At 39.7% G+C, this 21,591-nt stretch overlaps 1 long non-coding RNA gene across 2 annotated transcripts; it reads right to left on the bottom strand.

The window, feature by feature from the left end:
* Nucleotides 1–4,607: 4,607 nt before the first annotated feature.
* Nucleotides 4,608–21,160, bottom strand: LOC141361674 (uncharacterized). 2 transcript variants are annotated; one of them, XR_012367857.1, is made up of 6 exons: nt 19,584–19,719; nt 19,034–19,109; nt 8,576–8,697; nt 8,295–8,319; nt 7,962–8,223; nt 4,608–4,770 (listed from the first exon to the last, which is right to left on the bottom strand). It is a non-coding gene; the product is annotated as an uncharacterized lncRNA (long non-coding RNA). The 2 variants fall into 2 exon arrangements; XR_012367856.1 differs by lacking the exons at nt 4,608–4,770; nt 19,584–19,719 and adding an exon at nt 20,135–21,160 and having other exon boundaries at nt 8,085–8,223.
* Between the last annotated feature and the right edge of the window lie 431 nt (nt 21,161–21,591).

The following is a 21,591-nucleotide window of genomic DNA, read 5'->3' as shown; positions in this document are numbered from 1 at the left end:
ATGCAACCTATCGGAAAGCGCAGATGAGTTAGTTGGGTTAGTAAAATAATGAAATTATAGATTTAAGTACAAAATAGTATTTATATAAAGAGAAATATTGAAATAAAAAGTGCAGAACTCTTCTTAAGTGGAAGTAATAAAGTAAAATAACGAATAATAATTATATCATAACGAATAATAGTTTCCATTAGGTTGCACGTAAATATCTGTGCTACCACTCCGTCTGAGCGCGTCTTCAGCACCGCGGCCAGCACTCCAATGCGCAGCTTATTAATCCAAACAAAGTGAACAAGTTGGTATTTCTGTGCAGAAACATTGAAATTTAAACATGGTCTGTGTAACATTATGTAAATTCCGCGTCTCTGTCTGATTGTTGTTTCCGTTTTCTTGTTCTTGACGTTCGCTGAATTCTGGGTTTATATTTTAAACTGCCGCTTCAGTGCAGTATAGCCACAGAGCTATTTAACAAGCCCGATCTTCCGAGATACTATGCTACTAATAATTCATTAATATCTGCTGTTTTCTTGTGCAAAATATTTATATTATAAAATATATAAATATTTATAGTTAAATGTTTATATACATATATTAAGAATTTGTTCAAAGTTAAATAAATTTTAAATAATAACAAGTCTTTATCTTTACAGAATAAAATTATACAATAACAGCCTCATGCAAAGCATTCTGGGAACCAGAAATCATCATCAACCTTTTTCTGTTTTTTGCTTCAGATTTTGTTTACCAGAATGTTTTGCTTGATGCTGTTTTTTTAGTTTTACTCTATAAAGACAAATACTTGTAAATGTTTAATGTTCATTTAACTTTGAACAAAATGTTGCCAGTTAAAAACAAATTTAAATCTACTGTAAATTACCGGCAACCCAGCTGCAATTTCTAAGGAATTTTTTTACAGTGTAGATCATATCTCACTGAAGTGAATAGAACACAGTGCTCGAAGACCAAATGATCTGAGACATAAATTGTTTACAAAACATTTCAACATTTTATTTTTAATTAGTTAGAATTGAATGATAATTAAATAAACATTCTGTTTGATGACATGCTTTCTGTGTAGTCAATAACATGATGAGTTCAGTACCATGGACAGTGAAACACTGTAAATATCAAATAATCAAATCATAAAGTAATGCACAACACAACAGTTAATACTGTGAGAGTTTAATGTAATAAATAAATTAAAGAAAATCTCATACAACAGGAAAATATAAAAGATGGTATACCTTGTCATTCAACATTTAACACATGAAGAACACTGATACGTTTTATTATAATGATCTCAACTCTTTATTACACTTAACAAAAACAGATAAGAACTCGAAAAACTGGGGTGTAACTTGTTCTGTATGGTACAAAATAGGATTTTTATTGGAGCACTCAGTCCATCTTTTCCAAACCTATTGAACTTCTTTATGACATTAATAAATCAACACAACACAGTGGCAGAAAAAAATCTTCATCTAAGGCAAATAGTTATACAATGAAAACTTCACAGGACATCATCTGAAACGCTTTTAATCAATAGCAAAAGCAGAAATTTTCAGTTCACAATAATTTTAGCAGGTTATTGTAAAAGTATCATGTAATTTGTAGACGGTCCCTCAGAGACTGATGACGTCACACCATTCCATAGAGATTAACGTGTTTAAAAGACTCTTAAAAACCGCGACTTTTACTAAAATACGGCTTGTAACATATGCACATTTCGATTGGTAAGTGTAATCTAATGAAATTATCACTATTAAATGCATATTAACAAAGTTATTGAACCTAAAAGTCCGAATGTCTGAATATCAAACCAACTTTACCGCAGTCAAAATCTTGGTAAGTAACTTATAGCTTGTCATTCCTGGTTTTAATTGTTAGAAATACGAATTAAAGAACAGATATAACTGATATAACTGAAACAATTAATAAATACAATTATTCAACCACTCCAATAGAACAACGTTAACGGTTTTGAGTGGTTTTTAGGAAAAGGTCTGACTGAAATGAACGTAATCCGTATAAGGGCCACTTTAACGTAACGTTACAGGGCGGGAAAGGTTTGAGGCATTTAATAACTCTACATGTTACGCACTGGTGTGGATAAACCAGCCAGTTTAATAAAGTTAACGTTACAACGTGGCTTCTGGACTTTGCCGCGACCTGAATAGCATTGCATTGATAAACGTTAATAAGCTTTTAATATCGTATAGAAAATTAATATAAGACGATGATTCTGTAGATCGACTAACTTACATCCATGCATTACTATTAACTTACCTTGACACTGAAACTGCCGTCAGCACTGTTGATTCACCCGTTGTAACATCCTACTAGTTTAGGGAGTTAAAAATCGAGTTGGAAAAGAACAAAAAAATCGTTCTACACGGGACCCAGAAGCTGCAAAAACCGATTGAGGTTACACTATATTGAATGATCCCAACGTTGAGTGCAGGCAGCCCACACATCTCTCAGATGTGTTTAGGTGTGTTCGACATCGGCTGTGGCTGGATGTAACCGATCGGCGAGATTAGCCGCGTGCAGGCGGGGAGGAGCTGAAAACGGAGACGTGAAGTCGGACGCGCTGTGGTTCCCGTAGCTTGCTGCATTTACGTCAGGCATGGCTGATCACGTGCCGTTTGCTTGCTTAATCGCATTAAACATGATTTGTAAGATGTAAACTACATAAAAAGTGAATTATACTGTTTTGAATGTCCGTGTATGAGCATGAGTGGAACTGAAGAGGCTTACAGCATCTGTTTTTACAAGAATAAAGTTCAACATAAGCATAAATTATTTAAATACCAATGTAGTTGGGTCTACGTTTTTTATCCATTTTATTTTGATGAAAATGAAACAATATAACATCGCGACTACATGAAAATAGCTTTAACTGTTATAAAATACAGATTTGTGAGCATTTGTGGAACTGAGGGCGTGAAAATAAGCACGAAACACACGTGATTGTTGTCATGTGGTGAATCCGACCAATGGTGAAACAGCTGTGTCGTCATTACAGCCCGTGCAGCTCCTCTTCGCAAGCTGCGCTGGCTGACTCCGGCGGCTGATCTCGAATCGCTCTCGCGGTACTTAAAAACCACATGACACAGTCACGTGCCTGCAGCGCCAGCTTAAGTCGGACAAAAGTACTAACCGGAATGCACTGCTTCAAGTCAGCCACCGATCGGTCTGCGCAGCGCCGCATGAAGTCGAACACACCTTTTGACTTGATGCTGATCTACTCGCAAACCGATCGTGACATCAAGTACCGCGAGTTCAAACCTTTTCCGGGGCTTTCCCAAACTCTCGCGGTACTTGATGTCATACCACGTACTGTCTGCGCATCTCGGTGTTAAGTCAAACACACCTGAATGTATTTGTTGGCTGCACTCCCTTGCGCTTAGTGATGTAGGTGTAACGAAATAAATGTATTAAATTGATATTATATAAATAAATATTGTTATAAAAAATCTTTATAAAATGATTAGCTGTCATTAATAAATTAATATTTGATTTGAAAGATCAGTATACGTAAATTTCCCTCAAGTTATGAAATGCCTAAATAAGATCAAAATGGTGAAAATACAACAATTTATATTTGACCAATTTAGCATTTATTAACTTCTGCCTTTTTAAATTGACTTCAGAAAGTTATCTACAGCCACACATCCACTGTATACCAAGTTATGATGATCAATTATGAGAATGCAAAATGATTTATAGATCAGTAAACAATCAACAAAAAGGTAATGTCTTAATTAATATATTTCTGCTTTTGTTACTTATTCATGTATTTGAATTACATCATTCAAAATCAAATGTTAATAATTATAGGGTTTCAACTTGTTGCAGCTTTACAAAAAATTTAGAATTTGTAGGAGCATGGACAACTGAGTAACAAAGTCATATTATGCAGATGGGTGCTCATGGTAGCCTCCAAATAAATACATGGACAGGCTGCTAAAGAGGGTCAGGATGATGGAGATGCAAGAGCCGAAAAAAGAAATTCAGTAAGTCCTTATAAAAGAGACAGTTTAAAAGGTAAAACGGCTTCATTTAACTTCAAAAATACCCCTAAATCCTTAAAGAACACGCCCACATTTTGGGAATTTAGCTTATTCACCATATCCCCCAGAGTTAGATAAGTCCATACATACCTTTCTCATCCCTGTGCGTGCTGTAACTCTGTCTGATGCAGCCCCCGCTAGCTTAGCTTAGCACAAAGACTGGAAGTGAATGGCTCCATCTAGCATACGGCTTCCAAACATGACAAAATAATGCAAACATTTTCCTATTATGTGTTGTGATTTGTATAGTCAAATTCACTACCAGTCTTTTGTTCTGGGCTGGGCTGGCGGGGGCTGCGTCGGACAGAGTTGCAGCGTGCGCGGATATGGGGGTGGTATGTGTGGACTTGTTGGCTCTGGGGGATACTGTGAATGGGCTGGGTTCCCAAAATGTGGGCGTGTGCCTTTAAAAATCAGCACCCCTAGTTAATTTGGATGCTAAAACCTAAGGCAGGTCCAAGCCTAGGATTTAGTGTGTTTATTTGTTAATGTAAAAAATGCAGCTAACCAATCCCAGCTCCAGTGGGCAGGTTAAAGAGTATTTTTTATATGAGACAGAAAACAGAAACACATTTTTAATCGCATTTAAAGACAACATACCACTTCATAAAACTACATTTTCTGTTTAATCCATAGATTGAGTAATTTTCACTCTAGAGACCCTGGGGTGACCAACAAGGACGAATGAAAAGTAAGTGACCTACAAAACAAAAAACATTAATATTTTACGACTGTTTCAAGATAAGTACTCTGCATATCTATAGCAATGGACTCTATGCACGGCACTATGCTGGACTACTTCCGCCAGTCATAGAGCGCTATGTTATTTTGGCTGTTTGGTTGCACAAACAGCCAAAATAACACAGCAAATTTTGTTGATGCTTGTTTACTTTACATAGAAATAACTTATACTCCACACTTAATACCATAATGACATTTAAACGTATGAAAGTATATTTTTTAGGACCGAACTTCTAGCCACCACTGCTGTGTCATAGCGTTTACAGCAACTCACTGGAAAGCATGCCAACTTCTACACTGCTACCCTGTATCTGCATTACCAATACTTTTAGATAAAAATTGCACTGATAACAGTGCTATTCATCTGTTGTTGATAAATTGGTATAACTGTTATTATCAGTACTAGCAAAGATAACATCTTTGGTTATACAAGCTAAATGTTAGAACAGTTGAAACTCATATTTTCGATATTTATGTATTCTTTATTAATAACAAATGCAAAAGACAAATGGAAATGTAATATCAATGACAACAAGAATAACTTGAGTGAAAAAAAAAAACACACACACATACAACAAACTAAATTAACGGGATAACAAATAATGGGAAAAATATAGATTTCTACAACAGACTTTACAATAGTTAAGCCTTTTTTGCTTTGTTCTTTAGATTCTCAAATGTGTCAGGATACTAACTCAAAAATAACCAAGTAAAAATGTTTTGACAATCGATGTGTACATGAATCTCTTATTTAACCTGACACTTTAACATTACTTTAACATACTTTAACATTACAAAGACGTAATATATTACCAGCGTGATTAGCCTGCTGTTCGAATCGTAAAAATAGCACAATGTAAGCTCTGCTAGTACAGGCTAGCTGAACATATCTTAATGATTATACAGAGACGACACATAAAACTTGTAACCTTTCTTGAGTTTGCACATCTGGACAATTCTTCACGAACCACAGGTTGTAAATTTGGGTAAATTCAGCAAACAACCGAGTACATTTGAGCGATTCTGCCGTCAATCCGTTTTAAATATCCCGTACCGGAAACTGAATAGCAGCCGTGAGTCAAACGCGGAAGTTAAGCGTGCATAGAGTCCATATGCAGATTCTTGAGTAAGAATTTCTCTCAGACAATATAGACTCAGATGGCTTCATGGTTGACCATATTTGTAGTTTAACAATTTCTATCATGTTAAAGTTCTCACACAAAAATTGCTAGTCTAAGAATTCTACAAGAAACTTTGGATGACCATCAAGACAGTAAGTTTTCAAAAATCTGACCTCAATTTTACTAACCATTTAAAGATTGTTTTTCTTTTAGTTGATTTAAATAATACCCTAAAGTCCTCCGTTCATCTTCGGAAACACTGTTTGGGAAATTTTAGATGTAGTCCGAGAGCTTGCTGACCCTTCATTAAGGGTGTTTGTACGATATGCTGTTCATGTCCAGTTAGGTAATAAAAACATCATCAAAGTAGTTCATGTGACATCAGTGGGTCAGTTAGAATTTGTTGAAGCATCAAAAATACATTTAGGTCCAAAAATAACGACTTAATTCGGCATTGTCTTCTCTTTCAGGTCTGTTGTGAACCGTATGCATGACACTGCTGTCGTACGATGCTGCTGGCGTGTTATCTGGTGCACCCAAGCTTTTTTTTCGTTTACAGTCTGAGGGAGACGCTGTAAACAAAATCTTTGCAAACAATCTTCGCAAACAAAATCTTCGCAAACATTTCTGAGGATAACACGTCAGCAGCGCCATTGTGCACGCGCATTCGCAACAGACCCGGAAGAGAAGACAATGCTGAATAAATAGTTATTTTTGGACCAAAATGTATTAATGATGCTTCAACAAATTCTAACTGACCCGCTGATGTCACATGAGCTACTTTGATGATGTTTTGATTGACTTTCTGGAAATTGGACGGTATACAGCACATACGTTTTTTGGAGGGTCAGAAAGCTCTCGGACTAAATCTAAAACATCTTACACTGTGTTCCGAAGATGAACGGAGGTCTTACAAGTTTGGAACAACATGAGGGTGAGTCATTAATTACATTATTTTCATTTTTGAGTGAACTATCCCTTTAAATGGAAAACACCACCGCTTTCCAAAATGTTACTATGTTTTACCTTAGACGAATTAATACATACCCATCTTTTTTCAATGCGTGCACTTAATCTTTGTAAAGCGTGTTGTGAATGTGTTAGCATTTAGCCTAGCCCCATTCATTCCTTAGGATCCAAACAGGGATGAATTTAGAAGCCACCCAACCCTTTCATGTTTTCCCTATTTAAAGACTCTTACATAAGTAGTTACACGAGTAAGTATGGTGGCACAAAATAAAACGTGGCAATTTTTTAAGCGGTTAAAAATGAGAACTATATTGTATGGCAAAAGAGCACTAAGTTTGCAGCACTTCGACCTCGGCGCACAGTAACATCATCACTCCTGATTACTCCACCTCTCGCTCAAACTCAAAAGAGGGGGAGTAGTCAGGAGTGATGGTGTTACTGCGCTCTGAGGAATTAATGGGGCTAGGCTAAATGCTAGCACATTCACGACGCGCTGTACAAATATTAAGTGCATGCATTGATAAAAGATAGGGATGTATTAATTTATCTAAGTTGAGGTAAGAACATAGTAAAATATTGAAAAACTGTGGTGTTTTCCTTTAAAAGCAGCACCCCTATTTATTTTGGGTGCTAAAAATATTTGCCACAGACAGTTTAAGGCCTAATGCTGCATTTACACCGCCAACAACCTAGTCACTGTGTGTCAGCCATTTCTTTTAATGAGTTTATCAGAAGGCGTTCCCAATTCTGGTTGTCCTAGTAAAAACTACAAACAAATGAGTAACAATCCTCTCAGTAAATGACAAAAGAGTGATGACACGAACTTCACTGCTTCACTCTCATTGGTAGTTGCTCCCAAAAGTACTTCATCAAGTTGAACTTTCCTCAACGTTGTGGCATAGCTGGACATGCCCACTTCCTGTTGTCGATGATCACAGTTGCTCATGTTGCTGAATGGGGCAAAGCTTCCATTGGAATGAATGAGATTGTGTTGCTAGTCGCTGGCGGTGTACAAGCAGCATTAGTGTGTGTCTTTAAAAATATATCAAATGCAAATTACCTGATCTAACATTCCCAGCTACAGAGGGCATCCTTTATTCAGTCCCTAATGCAGATGGTTGGAGTGTTGATCCACCTAACATGAGGGATAAAAGAGCGTTTGTTAGCATAATGAGATAGAAAACAGAAACACATTATAAGTGGCATTTAAAGACATAACTTAACACTTGTTAATACTACATTTTCTGTTCAATCCATAGAGCACTCGTTTTGAGTCCTGAGACCCTGGGGTGACCACCGTGAACAAATACAGAGTAAGTTACCTAAAAAAACAATAATAATATTTATTTATAAAAGGTTCTTATAAAAAAGCATCATCATTTACTCAGATTACCAACATGTTCAAGGAAGGTGCAGGTCTGATGATCCATCCAACATAAAAAAAAAACAGTAAATTTATACTTAGTTACATCTGTTGTAAAACAGACAAAGGCAGTTATAAGAATTTTACCTAAACTACACACCTATTTGATTCTTAAGTTTAAATAAATTAAAATAATGCATTTAATAGTAAAAGCATTTTAAAAGCTACACTCCTAATTCATTTATCTTTGCTATTGCAGCTGCAAAAAGGCAGTCTTGACGGTTCTAGGATGAATGCAAATAAAGACTGACCACCTGACTTCAGCAGTCCAGTCTCTTGTGGGAAGCAGCTGTTTGTTACCCCAAATACGGATGAAGAGTGACGAAGAGGATGATGACTTTTTTCTAAAACATCATCTGAAGATCTTGACAGGCTGGAGACAAAATTAACAGACTGAGGGTTTATACAAAGAATCTTACGCAGCCAATATTAAAGATAAGATATTTTTACAAAATGTTCTTTTCATTGTTTAGGATGATTTTATGTAGAAAACAATACATCACAAAAAATACTTTAGCTGGGTTTTCACAGGCAGTGCCTTACACATACTGTTGCGAATTCTTTATGGTTTATCTATTATTGTATGTAACTTATCTGGTTAATGTGTTGGGTTACGTGAAATGCGCAGTGCATTGTGTAAAGCATATACGTTTCTAGCGTAAGTGTGGTATTCTCTGTTACGAAAGTATACTAGCTGGAGTTGACGTAGAGTTCGCAAGCTTTTCACTCGTGTGCAGCATCCTTCAGTGCAAGTTAAAGTTTATGACACAGTAAGTTCATATCATTATACCATGTTTAATGATTAATGTTTGTGTGCACTGTAACTATTTCTGGCACTACGCCAGTTTTGCCGCTGTTCCGTGATCGCTATAATTATCGGTGTAATCGCGCTAACACGTGCGCTAGCACGGGTGCTTATAACACTAATACCTGCAATATATGTTTAGTTCTTCTCATTATGGGCATAATCCTGTATTTTATAGTTTGTTATCTGTTGCTATAATAAGGCTGCATAACGTGATTTATGCTATTATATTTCTTTCTGTAGTTTATATCCTTGCTTAGTGTATGTGTATGAGTGATGTGTATGAGTTTTGGAAAGAAGTTAAAACTGCTAAGAACAGTAAGGCGTCTTTGCCAGCAAGTATTGATGGGATCTCTGGAGATGAAAATATTGCTGAATTGTGGGGCACACATTTTAGGGGAATTTTTAATTGTGTTGTGAGTACTGATTTTAAAGGTGCAGTGTGTAAATTTTAGTGGCATCTAGTGGTGAGGTTGCAAATTGCAACCAACAACTCAGTTTGCAACTCACCCTTCGCTTTTGAAATGCATAGAGAAGCTACAGGACAAACCACAGGACAAACATATCACCGTTGAAGATAACTTAGTAAAATAGTTTGCCTGTTAAGAGCTTCCTAAAAAACATGGCGGCACAAAATGGCGACTTCCATGTAAGGGGACCCTCTGTGTATGTAGATAAAACGTCTCATTCTAAGGTAACGGTTCATTAGGAAGTGTCTTTATACACCCCTGATAATATAGTTTTGTATATTATTTTGCATTTCTGTCAAGAGATCCTTCTAAAAATTACACACTGCACCTTTAAGGTTGGTGATGTGGTTAATAATGATGGTGTGGTTATTAGGCCTAATGAAGTGTTTGGTGCAATTGGAAAGTTGGCTGCAAACAAAGCTTGTGGTCCTGATAATATAACAGCTGAGCACCTGAAATATGCAAGCCAAAGACTGTCAGTGTTACTTGCCATGTGTTTAACTGGATTGTTGTCTCATGGGATACTACCGGACTCAATGCTATCTGTACTGCTAACACCAGTCATTAAAGATAAAACCTGTAAAGCATCAAGTACACAAAATTATAGACCAATTGCTTTGGCTAGTGTACTATCCAAAGTGTTAGAACGAATATTGCTTGATAGGCTACAGGAATATACTGGAACAACTGACAACCAATTTGGATTTAAAAACAAACATGGCACTGATTTGTGTGTTTATGCTTTAAAAGAACTTGTCTCCAAGTATAAGGGGCACAATACAACAATGTTTATGTGTTTCTTGGATGCGTCCAAAGCCTTTGACCGTATAAATCATGGTAAACTGTTTACTAAATTGCAAGAGCGAGGGGTGCCTCCATATTTAATAAGAATTTTGCACCATTGGTATTCAAATCAAACCATGCAGGTTAGATGGGGGAAAGCAACATCAACCCCATTCCCTGTATCTAATGGGGTCAGGCAAGGTGGAATATTGTCACCTATTCTTTTTAACTTGTATATTGATGACCTATCCAGAGAGTTGGAGGAGTGTAAGACTGGATGTATGGTGGGGAATCAGCTCATTAATCACCTAATGTATGAAGATGACCTGATTGTTATGTCACCTTATAGTGCTGGGTTGCAACAATTGCTTAGAGTGTGTGAAAAATATGGTATGCAATATGACATCACATTTAATTCTAAAAAGAGTGTCATCATGATAGTACGAACTAAGGAGGATCAGCACCTAAAGTTTCCCTCCTTTTATTTGTCTGAGAAAGAACTGGATACTGTTGCTAAAGTAAAATACTTGGGTCACATTATTAGGGATGACCTAAGTGACGATGATGATATTCAGCGCCAGTGCTATAAATTATATGCACAGGCAAATATGTTGGCACGAAAATTTCATATGTGCACTGATGACGTTAAAATAGCTCTTTTTAGAGCTTACTGTACTCCACTTTACACAGCACATCTATGGTGTCGCCATAGTAAAGGAAAGATGAATAAAATAAAGGTGGCATATAATGATGCTCTTAGAATTTTGTTGAAGTACCCAAGGTGGGAAAGTGCAAGCAAGATGTTTGTGAATTGTAATGTTCCCACTTTCGGAGCTCTGCTTAGGAAACTTATGTTTAAATTTATGTGCAGGCTTACCGAGTCTAGGAATGTCATTATTAGGTCTTTGGTGGACCCTAACATGAGTGTGACAAGATACTCCTCGAGTCTCTGGAAATATTGGAATCAACATTTGTATGTTTTTTAAATATTGGACACACATTTGTGCTATGTACTATTTATGTTTGTTGTGGTTGTTTGTGGATGTTTGTATACTGTGTTTCTTTTATATATTATGAATGTTATATTGTGTATGCTTTTTTATATATTATGGACGCTTGTTGGTATGTGTTTTTTATATTTGGACTTCGAGTCTGTTAATAAAGAATAATAATAATAATAATATATATGAGAGTTCATGATGTTTCATTTGTAATACGGTTGAATCCGTATATAGACAGGTTATTTATTATGTCTTATTTGTTTATTACAGAAACTACCTCAGTTGTATACTGACATGTGTACAAGGTTGAAACTTGCATAAATAAAAGTGGAAACGAAATCTGATGACTCCTCCCTAATCAGAGTACTGAAGTGGTTAACAGCCTTTAAAACTAGCACTCAGTGGGGCAATTCCCAACAAATGGTCCTTCGAGCCGGATGTTGACTGCTTCAGAATGTCATCAGATGACAAACCAACGTCACTTCTCCATGCTGATGCACGAGTAAGACCATCACGGCAATGTCAGACCCCCAAGCGCCTTGAAGATTACATCCTTGACTTCCATCACCGACCTGCCCTTTCCTCCAGTCCTGTTCAGAGGGACTCAGAGGAGCAGAGAGGAGCAGCAGCCGCAGTGTATAGTAGTCAAGCAGATGCAGCCTTTAGCCAAGGTAGACAACGAAACACGCCCAGTCCAAGTCAAGCAGACGTACTGAGTATGGACTCATTGTCTAAACTCATGGAATCCATGAACGCGAGGGAAGAAGAAGAGACAGTTGAAATGGACAATCTTCTAAGGAAGCTAGACCGACTTAAGAAACGTAAGCACCGCCGTAACGAAATGATGGAACACATTAAATCTTTCTTGAGGGAAGAGGAGGAACATGATGACGATGAACCAGTACAAGCTAATGCATCATCACCGCCATCTCCAACACCGTCTAGTACATTAAATCCTCTGCCCATACACCCACCTGACACAGTGTCACATGTCAGCACACAGGCTTCTGTATGCATCCCAGTGAGCAATGAAGAACAGTCACGTAAGACAGATGCTATTGCTAAAGCAGAGGTAGAGAGTCGCAATTTTGGATTCACTCCAATCCATCCACAGCAATCAAAGACTGCAGGTTTACTGTATTCTCCAATCTCCTCTGGCACAGCATCTCCAGTCTCACATCAACCACTACCATCTGAGCCTATTCTATCTCATTCTGCCAGATTTCTGCCTCTTAAAGAACGAATTGTAGTCAATGAAGCAGAACGATCATTTCAGCCTCATGAGCAGAAGCTGATGTCACCAATACCGGTCTGTCAGCATCCCATGACACCTCACGGCTATCTTGCAACATCACATTCACAGATACAGCCAGTGAATGCATTTTCTTCATTCAGTTATGTCCCTCCTTATCAGATGCCATCAACATTACCCTCTCAAGACATGATACCCGGCTTACTTCCCTCCATGAGTCCTGCTGCAGTCGCTCATCCACAGTTGTTACCAGCCCAGACAGCAGCTCCGCTGGGGTCAGCTCAGCGGACATTGTATAGCCCCCCTAAACCTAAAATTCCAGACTTCACCAGTGACAGTGAAAGAGAATTTGCGAATATGAAGCTGGCATTGGACAATTTGCTTGAGCCTTACCCGGAACTAACAGAGAAGTATAAATATCATGTACTGTTAGAACACCTTAAATTGCCTGAAGCTCAGATGATAGCACAGTCCTGCCGACATCACCCATATCCGTATTCAGCGGCTATGCAAGCACTTCAATTACAGTACGGCCAGCCACATCAGTTGGCACAAGGTGAGATTGCAGCCATCCTCACATCACCAGATGTCAAGCCCAATGATAGCCACAGCTTTCAGAGCTTTGCTTTGCGAGTTCATCTCCTAGTCAGCATGCTGCTGTCCCTAGAGGGACCTAGAGGGATGGAGCTTAATTGTTGCTCACATGTAGACCGCCTACTTAGCAAGCTGCCAAAGTACCTACGAGATGGCTTCATTGAGTTCCTTCAACAGCAGGGAAAGCTTAACTCTATTAGTCTTAATCCCTATAATCTACAGGACTTCGCTGGATGGCTGCAGGTAAAGGCGCAGCAGCAGAGACTGTCCATTCGATTAGTACAGCGTTACCAGCATGAGAGACCTCCTGGGGTCAGTAAAGAGAAAACCCAAGCTAAAACAAAGGGTTCGAGTTTAATTGTTTATCATGGTGCATCTCAAGCCGAGACTGCGCTCCCTACTCGTCCCAAAGAGCTTAAACCGAAGAAACCATTCAAGGTACACTGCCTCTTTTGCAACAGTAAGGAGCACTACATTACTCGTTGTGATAACGTCAAAGAGCAATCGGTTGCTGACCTGCAGAAGTGGATTTCTGATGGAAAGAGATGCTGGCGATGTGCACGATTACATGTGCCCGAAATATGCAACCTCAAAAAGCCATGTTGTGACTGTGGTGGAATACATCTGCAGGTGCTTCATCGTATAGCACGTGATGATCCAACAAACTGTACATCAAGCACATCAGAGAGTCGAATTTACCTTACCCCTGCTAGCGCGACCAGCAGAGTGTTTCTCAAAGTGGTACCAGTGTTGCTACACAGTGGGTTCAGATCTGTGGAGACTTATGCTATACTGGATGATGGAGCACAGAGAACCATGATCTTACCAATAGCCGTCCACAAGCTTCAGTTGGAGGGTGAACCTGAAACACTGGCTCTACGTACAGTACGCTCCGATGTCACCCATCTGTCCGGGCTCAAGATTAACTTGGAAATTTCCTCTAAAAGTGAACCAGGGAGGCGCTTCCAGATACGTGGGGCCTTCACAGCTTCAGGTCTGGACTTAGTAGAGCAATCGTATCCAGTGCAGAGACTTCAGAGACGATATGCTCACCTCAGAGAGCTTCCGTTACAGTCATTTCACAATGTGCGTCCATTGGTGCTGATCGGATCAGACCACGTCCATCTTATCACAGCAGATAGGCCGGTCCGTCGAGGATTAAAAGGTGGTCCGGTTGCAATGCACACAGCCCTGGGATGGGCCCTACAAGGGGCAGAGGATTGCATGCCAAGCCACGAATCAGTGCAGCAGTGTCTTTTTGTTTCAACTGACTGTCCAAATGACTTGCTCTGTCGTAATGTTGAGAAGCTATGGCAACTTGACATTCTGCCATACCGGAATGAAAAACTGGTGGTTCGATCAAAGGAAGATCAAGAAGCAATTAAACTTCTCGAAAGCCGAACGCAGAGGATTGAAGTTGAAGAAATCCAACGGTATGCCACACCCCTCCTTCGCAGACCTGGAGCTCCAAAACTCATGAGTACAATTCAATCGGTTATGCCTAGTCTGAGGAGCACAGAGAGGAAACTTCAGAGAGACCCAGATAAAGCTGTTGTCTACTCTGGTGAGATTAATAAGCTCATTAAAGCAGGCTACGTTACCAAGCTCCAACCTGAAGAAGTTGCTAAGTCAGAGGAGGCATGGTACATTCCCCACCACCTTGTGTACCACAATGATAAACCAAGAGTGGTCTTCAACTGCTCGTTTAAGTATCAAGGTCTTTCTCTGAATGATCAACTTCTGCCAGGGCCTGCTCTTGGCCCATCATTGTTGGGGGTCCTTTTGCGATTCAGACAACACCAGGTGGCTGTGAGTGCGGACATCCGCGGAATGTTCCATCAAGTCCGTCTGTTGCCTGAGGACAGACCTTTACTCCACTTTATATGGCGAGATTTACATTGTGAGAACTGTCCAGACGTCTATGAATGGCAGGTTTTGCCGTTTGGTACGACTAGCAGCCCATGTTGTGCCATTTTCGCTGTGCAACAACATGCTCGGAGTAACCAAGAAAATTACCCAGGTGCTCTACAAACAGTGCAGCAAAGTTTTTATGTGGACAACTACCTGGCAAGCTTTCCAACCACATCTGAGGTCAAGGAAACAGTTGATCAATTGCGCAGTCTTATGTCTGAGGGTGGATTTGACCTTAGACAATGGGCTAGCAACCAACCATCAGTGATATCACATCTACCTACGGAAGCAAGGTCCTTGGCTGCAGAAGAGTGGTTGGGGCAGATTAAGACTGATCCCATGGAACCAACATTGGGTCTCCGATGGAATTGTGCTGCTGATACCTTAGGATACCACTATCGTCCCATTGAATATGCTGCACTAACAATGAGAACAGCTTACCAAGTCCTGGCCACGCAGTATGATCCCGCGGGCCTCATTGTGCCTTTCACCACCCGAGCGAAAGTGCTCATTCAACAGTTATGGTCCAAAAAAAGAGGATGGGATGATCCAAACTTGCCGCCTGATCTTCGTGTGGCCTGGAGCACCTGGGAAAGTGAGTTACAGCATCTTAGTGCCATAACTATTCCTCGTTGTTACTCATCAGGTCCCAAAGATGATCTTCAAAAGTATGACCTCCATGTGTTTTGTGACGCATCCGAGAGGGCGTATGGGGCAGTAGCTTACTTAGTAGAGTCCACCAAAGATGTTACTCATACTTCTTTTGTTATGGCCAGATCGCGAGTGGCTCCCAAGAGGCAACAGTCCATGCCTCGTTTGGAACTATGCGCAGCATTAGCGGGAGCACAGCTAGCAAAGCTTCTGAATGATGATATCACTCTCACTATCCAGCAGACAATTCTTTGGACAGATTCTACAACTGTGTTAGCGTGGCTTCAGTCTGACTCTTGTAGGTTCAAAGTCTTTGTTGGAACGCGAGTTTCAGAAATACAGGAGTTGACAGAGCCCAGTGCTTGGCGCTACGTGGACACGCAGCAGAACCCAGCAGACGATATTACAAGAGGTAAATCACTCTTCAGTTTTACCGAGCCTGGTCGTTGGAGTCAGGGACCATCATTTTTAAAACTGGATTCTGAGCATTGGCCAAAGAGACCTGAACAGGCAACGTCAGATGGGCTACCTGAACTGAAAGGTTTCACTGTATGCTGCCTAACCATTACGGTACCAGATCAAACCCTTCCAGATGCTGCTCAGTTCAGTACATGGAAAGATTTAGTGGAGACAACTCGACAGACATGTCGAAAGGTGACAGATGATTCTGATAACACCCAGCTCATGGATCACCGTGAAGCAGAATTGGTCCTACTGAGAGAGTGTCAAGCTCAGAGCTTTCCTGAGGAAATAGCAGCTCTTAAAACAAACAAACTCATACCAAGCCACAGTCGACTAACGTGTCTTGCCCCAGAGTGGGATCCAGAAACTAATGTAATCAGAGTCGGAGGGCGATTACGGAGACTGGAGAGCCCAAGTGTAGAACAAATTCATCCGATAGTGCTGGATCCGCAGCATCCAGCAACAAAGCTTCTCATTAAAGACTTTGACGAGCGCTTGTTGCACCCAGGTACAGAACGGGTGTATGCAGAAATACGGAGGCAATATTGGATCTTAAGGGGACGACAAGCTGTTAAACACCATCAGCTTAACTGTGCATCCTGTCAACGATGGCGAGCTCAGCCCAAGGTACCACCAATGGCAGATTTGCCACCTGAACGGCTCAGGCTTCTCTGCCCCCCATTTTATTCTACAGGAGTGGACTGTTTCGGCCCGTATCATGTCAAAATAGGCAGAAGGGTTGAGAAACGGTGGGGTGTCATTTTCAAATGCCTCACCACAAGAGCTGTCCACATAGAGCTTCTCAACTCCATGGATGTGGACGCTTTCCTGCTTGCTCTTCGGCGATTCATAGCCAGACGTGGCAGACCAAAGGAAATCAGGTCAGATTGTGGCACAAACTTTCGTGGTGCCGAACGAGAACTGCGAGAAACCTTTGCAGCTATGGAATCCCAATTAAAAGAGCAATTAGCCGATTATCAGATCCTCTTCAAGTTTAATCCGCCTAATGCTCCTCATTTTGGTGGTGTTTGGGAGCGAGAGATCCGCTCCATTAAAGCTGCTCTTCAGGTAGCAGTTGGAAGCCAGTCTGTCTCTGAAGATGTCCTGTCTACAGTTTTAGTAGAGGTAGAGGGCATTTTGAATTCAAAACCCCTTGGATACGTCTCAGCAGATGTTGCAGACCTTGATCCCATTACACCGAACCTTCTCCTTATGGGGCGGCGGGATGCATCACTCCCTCAGGTGGCATATGCTCCTGGAGATATGGGGCGGCGCAGATGGCGCCATTGTCAAAATCTTGTGGACCAGTTTTGGTATCAATTTACAAGGAACTACTTACTTGGGCTCCAGGTACGTCAGAAATGGCACAAACCATCGGACAATCTGGCAGTAGACTCAGTAGTTCTGATAGTTGATCCACAACTTCCCCGAGCTCAGTGGCCTATTGGTAAAGTGGTTAAGACTGTGGTCAGTAAGGATGGATGTGTGAGAATAGCAGATGTCCTTATCAGGGGCAAAGTGTACACCAGGCCAGTTGCCCGTCTGATTCTGTTGCCAGCCTTTGAGGATGATACTAAAGACTCTTAAAGAATTCTCTTACTTGCACATTTGCTGCTCAAATGTGGGGGCGGCTGTTGTGAATTCTTTATGGTTTATCTATTATTGTATGTAACTTATCTGGTTAATGTGTTGGGTTACGTGAAATGCGCAGTGCATTGTGTAAAGCATATACGTTTCTAGCGTAAGTGTGGTATTCTCTGTTACGAAAGTATACTAGCTGGAGTTGACGTAGAGTTCGCAAGCTTTTCACTCGTGTGCAGCATCCTTCAGTGCAAGTTAAAGTTTATGACACAGTAAGTTCATATCATTATACCATGTTTAATGATTAATGTTTGTGTGCACTGTAACTATTTCTGGCACTACGCCAGTTTTGCCGCTGTTTCGTGATCGCTATAATTATCGGTGTAATCGCGCTAACACGTGCGCTAGCACGGGTGCTTATAACACTAATACCTGCAATATATGTTTAGTTCTTCTCATTATGGGCATAATCCTGTATTTTATAGTTTGTTATCTGTTGCTATAATACGGCTGCATAACGTGATTTATGCTATTATATTTCTTTCTGTAGTTTATATCCTTGCTTAGTGTATATATGAGAGTTCATGATGTTTCATTTGTAATACGGTTGAATCCGTATATAGACAGGTTATTTATTATGTCTTATTTGTTTATTACAGAAACTACCTCAGTTGTATACTGACATGTGTACAAGGTTAAAACTTGCATAAATAAAAGTGGAAACGAAATCTGATGACTCCTCCCTAATCAGAGTACTGAAGTGGTTAACAGCCTTTAAAACTAGCACTCAGTGGGGCAATTCCCAACACATACACTAACCACAATTATAAACGCAACACTAACGCAGATTTAGACAGATTTGTGAATAATATTTGAGAGAAATAGGCCTTTTGGGGACATAGAAAATATTTAAGTTCAGCTCATGAAATGAAAAATGGGGGCAACATTTTTTTTAACAAGTGCAATACAAATATCAACCATAATACTGATCGTTTTAAAAAAAAAAGTAAGCCACTATATCTTTCTAGAATCTTACACAAGACTCAGTTACATGAACGATCAAAATAAATTAACGTCAGACAGGTGGGCGAAATATCAATATTAAAGCATGAATAACTGTTATCAACCCAATTTCAAGGTATTATTTAAATGATCCCACACCAAACAGTTTATTATTTAAATGCATTATTACTACATACCTTAAGCATGTGTTCCACGCCTTTCTTCTTCTTGGCATTGCGAGGTCAAGCGGATGTTGTTATGTAGAATCACGACCTTGACGTAAAGACGCACATCCGTAATTTATTTAACAATGATAACACTTTCTGGTAATTTTATCTTCTAGATCCTAATTAAAGCTATAAAGAAAGAGCAGCCTATCACGATTATTTCCTGGTAAGTTTTTGAAATGTTTTATTTTAGAATGGAGATTAATAAAGCAGACGCGGAAAGGTTTTGATTATGTTAAATATGTTTATATGTTGTTGTTTTCGCATACTGTCATGTAAAAAATATATTTAAAGATAAATGAATGAAAGTTTTCATTGTTTAATTTGAATAAATGTGTTTATAAAATCAACAACTGCCTGTTTTAAGATCAATTGAAAATGCTGTTTTAATTACTTAATATCGATGACACAGCTTGCATGTGTAGATGTGTGTAGAAATAATTTCCTGTAGTTTAGGGCAATTCAATTTGTTAATGAGGGATCTTGTAATCTTACAAACATCTGGGAAAGAGCGGCTTACCGTCTTTCTAAGCTCTTCTAAAGATCTGGGAAAGAGCGGCTCCGCATCTTTTAAAGCTCTTCTTAAGATCTGGGAAAGAGCGGCTCCGCATCTTTTAAAGCTCTTCTTAAGATCTGGGAAAGAGCGGCTTGCCGTTCTAACATCTTGTAAAGATCTGGGAAACGGCGGCTCGCCATCGTTCTAAATCACATACATCTTATAAAGATCTGCTGGGTGTCTTGCAAACAGCTGGGTCGGACGTCTCGGCGACGCCTTCCAGATGAGCAAACGCCCTAAATAATACGTCTTCCAGACGAAAAACAAGACATCGCGCAGACATCTCCGCGACGTACGTGTGCTATCTGGGAGTCAGTGCTGGGTGCCTGATGTTACCAGTAGATGCGACTATTACGTTACTAGTAATTATAACATTATAATTCATACATGTATCGCAGTAACACTGCAAAAATAAAGACAGAAAAACAGATACAACTAAAATCAAGTCTTATTTATGTACAAACAATAAAGAACGCTTCAATAATTAAGGTTGTTGCAGTAGCAGATCAGCTCACCAATCGGGCTTTCTGGCTCTTGGTTGCGCGCGCACCCTGCAATGTTTGTAAACTTGCAACCCCTCTATTTGCAGCTGGCTCCGACCTCCGTTTATACCACTGATCTATATAAATGACTGGATTGCGCATGACGTCACACTTCTGAAGCCACCGCGCCGCCATGTTGGTATACCCAGACGTTCTATTAAATCAATGGACGTTGTCAGATTTTAATGATAAAACATCACTTTACTCGTCTTCGTTTTTATATGTGAAGTTACCCTGTACATTATTACAACAGAAATGTCCAAAGCATGTAAATAGTTATTTACTGAAAGTTGTACATTTTGTGTTTTAAACAGTTATTATACATTCATCTTCATTACAGTATCAGCTGATCAGCAGACAGACCGCAGCATATTTAGTATTAATGACAATAAACGTGCTCATTCTGAAATCTAAATAAATAATCATGCTTTGTACCGTATGTGCATGCAATAATTTGCTAGTTTTGTAATTATGTTATTTAAACTTACAAGTTACCTCAACTTATTTAGAGAAATAACACTGACCGTCACCGTGTAGCTGAATGTCAAAAAAAACTTTATTTATACCCGTGTCATTAACAAATGCAACAGACACACTCACCTTAACGTTTTTTTGTAAATCCATTATCCTGCCCCATTAAAACATAAACATTGCAAATAACACCAGAATTAACAATTAATTTATGTACACATATCCTAAAAATTAACCTTGTGTAACTGATACGCTGTAAAGGGGGTACATTTTGATCATGATTTTGAATGGAAGTCAATGACGCCGTCTGCCGGTTGGGTATACCTATGGCGGCTCGAACTCTGCGCTGGCTTCACCTCACGCAGTTACGTCAAGCGTTCTATGGGCAATCCAGTCATTTATATAGATCAGTGGTTTATACCCATAGATATGTATAAAGGCTAGATGGCTCAAGGCGGAGTCAGCTGTGTCGTCACTTGGCGGCCATCTTAGGTCAGTGCTGCCATAGTGCTGCTCCCTGCTGCTGTGGACGGATACACCAACTAAAATGCTCGTAACTTGCTGATTTCTTGACGGATTTACAAACGGTTTGGTTTTTTACAAACGTTATTAACGTGGCTATTATTCTGGATGCTTTAACATGTTTCATGATTTTTTTATTTTATTTTTAGTATACGTATTCAGTGTCATAGGTACATCTTTGACGTTTGTAACAAACCAATCCGTTTGAAAATCGGTAAAAAATTAAGCAAGTTATGCTCATTTAAAAGTACCTGCATCATTAAGACTTAATGCTACGAGTGAGCGAGCGCCCTGTCGTAAGATGGCCGCCAAACTGCGGACGTTCCACTCAATTGGCCATCAGCGCGGACGAGCCATCTGGCCTTTATACATATCTATGTTTATACCCATCTCGGAAACTCTGATTCGTTTTTGGCAACAGCCACTAGATGGCGCTT

Source organism: Misgurnus anguillicaudatus, chromosome 3 (genome assembly GCF_027580225.2).
Source record: "Misgurnus anguillicaudatus chromosome 3, ASM2758022v2, whole genome shotgun sequence".
Lineage (NCBI taxonomy): Eukaryota > Metazoa > Chordata > Actinopteri > Cypriniformes > Cobitidae > Misgurnus > Misgurnus anguillicaudatus.
The sequence above is the reverse complement of the archived record's forward strand: the minus strand, read 5'-3'. Positions and strand labels throughout refer to the sequence as shown.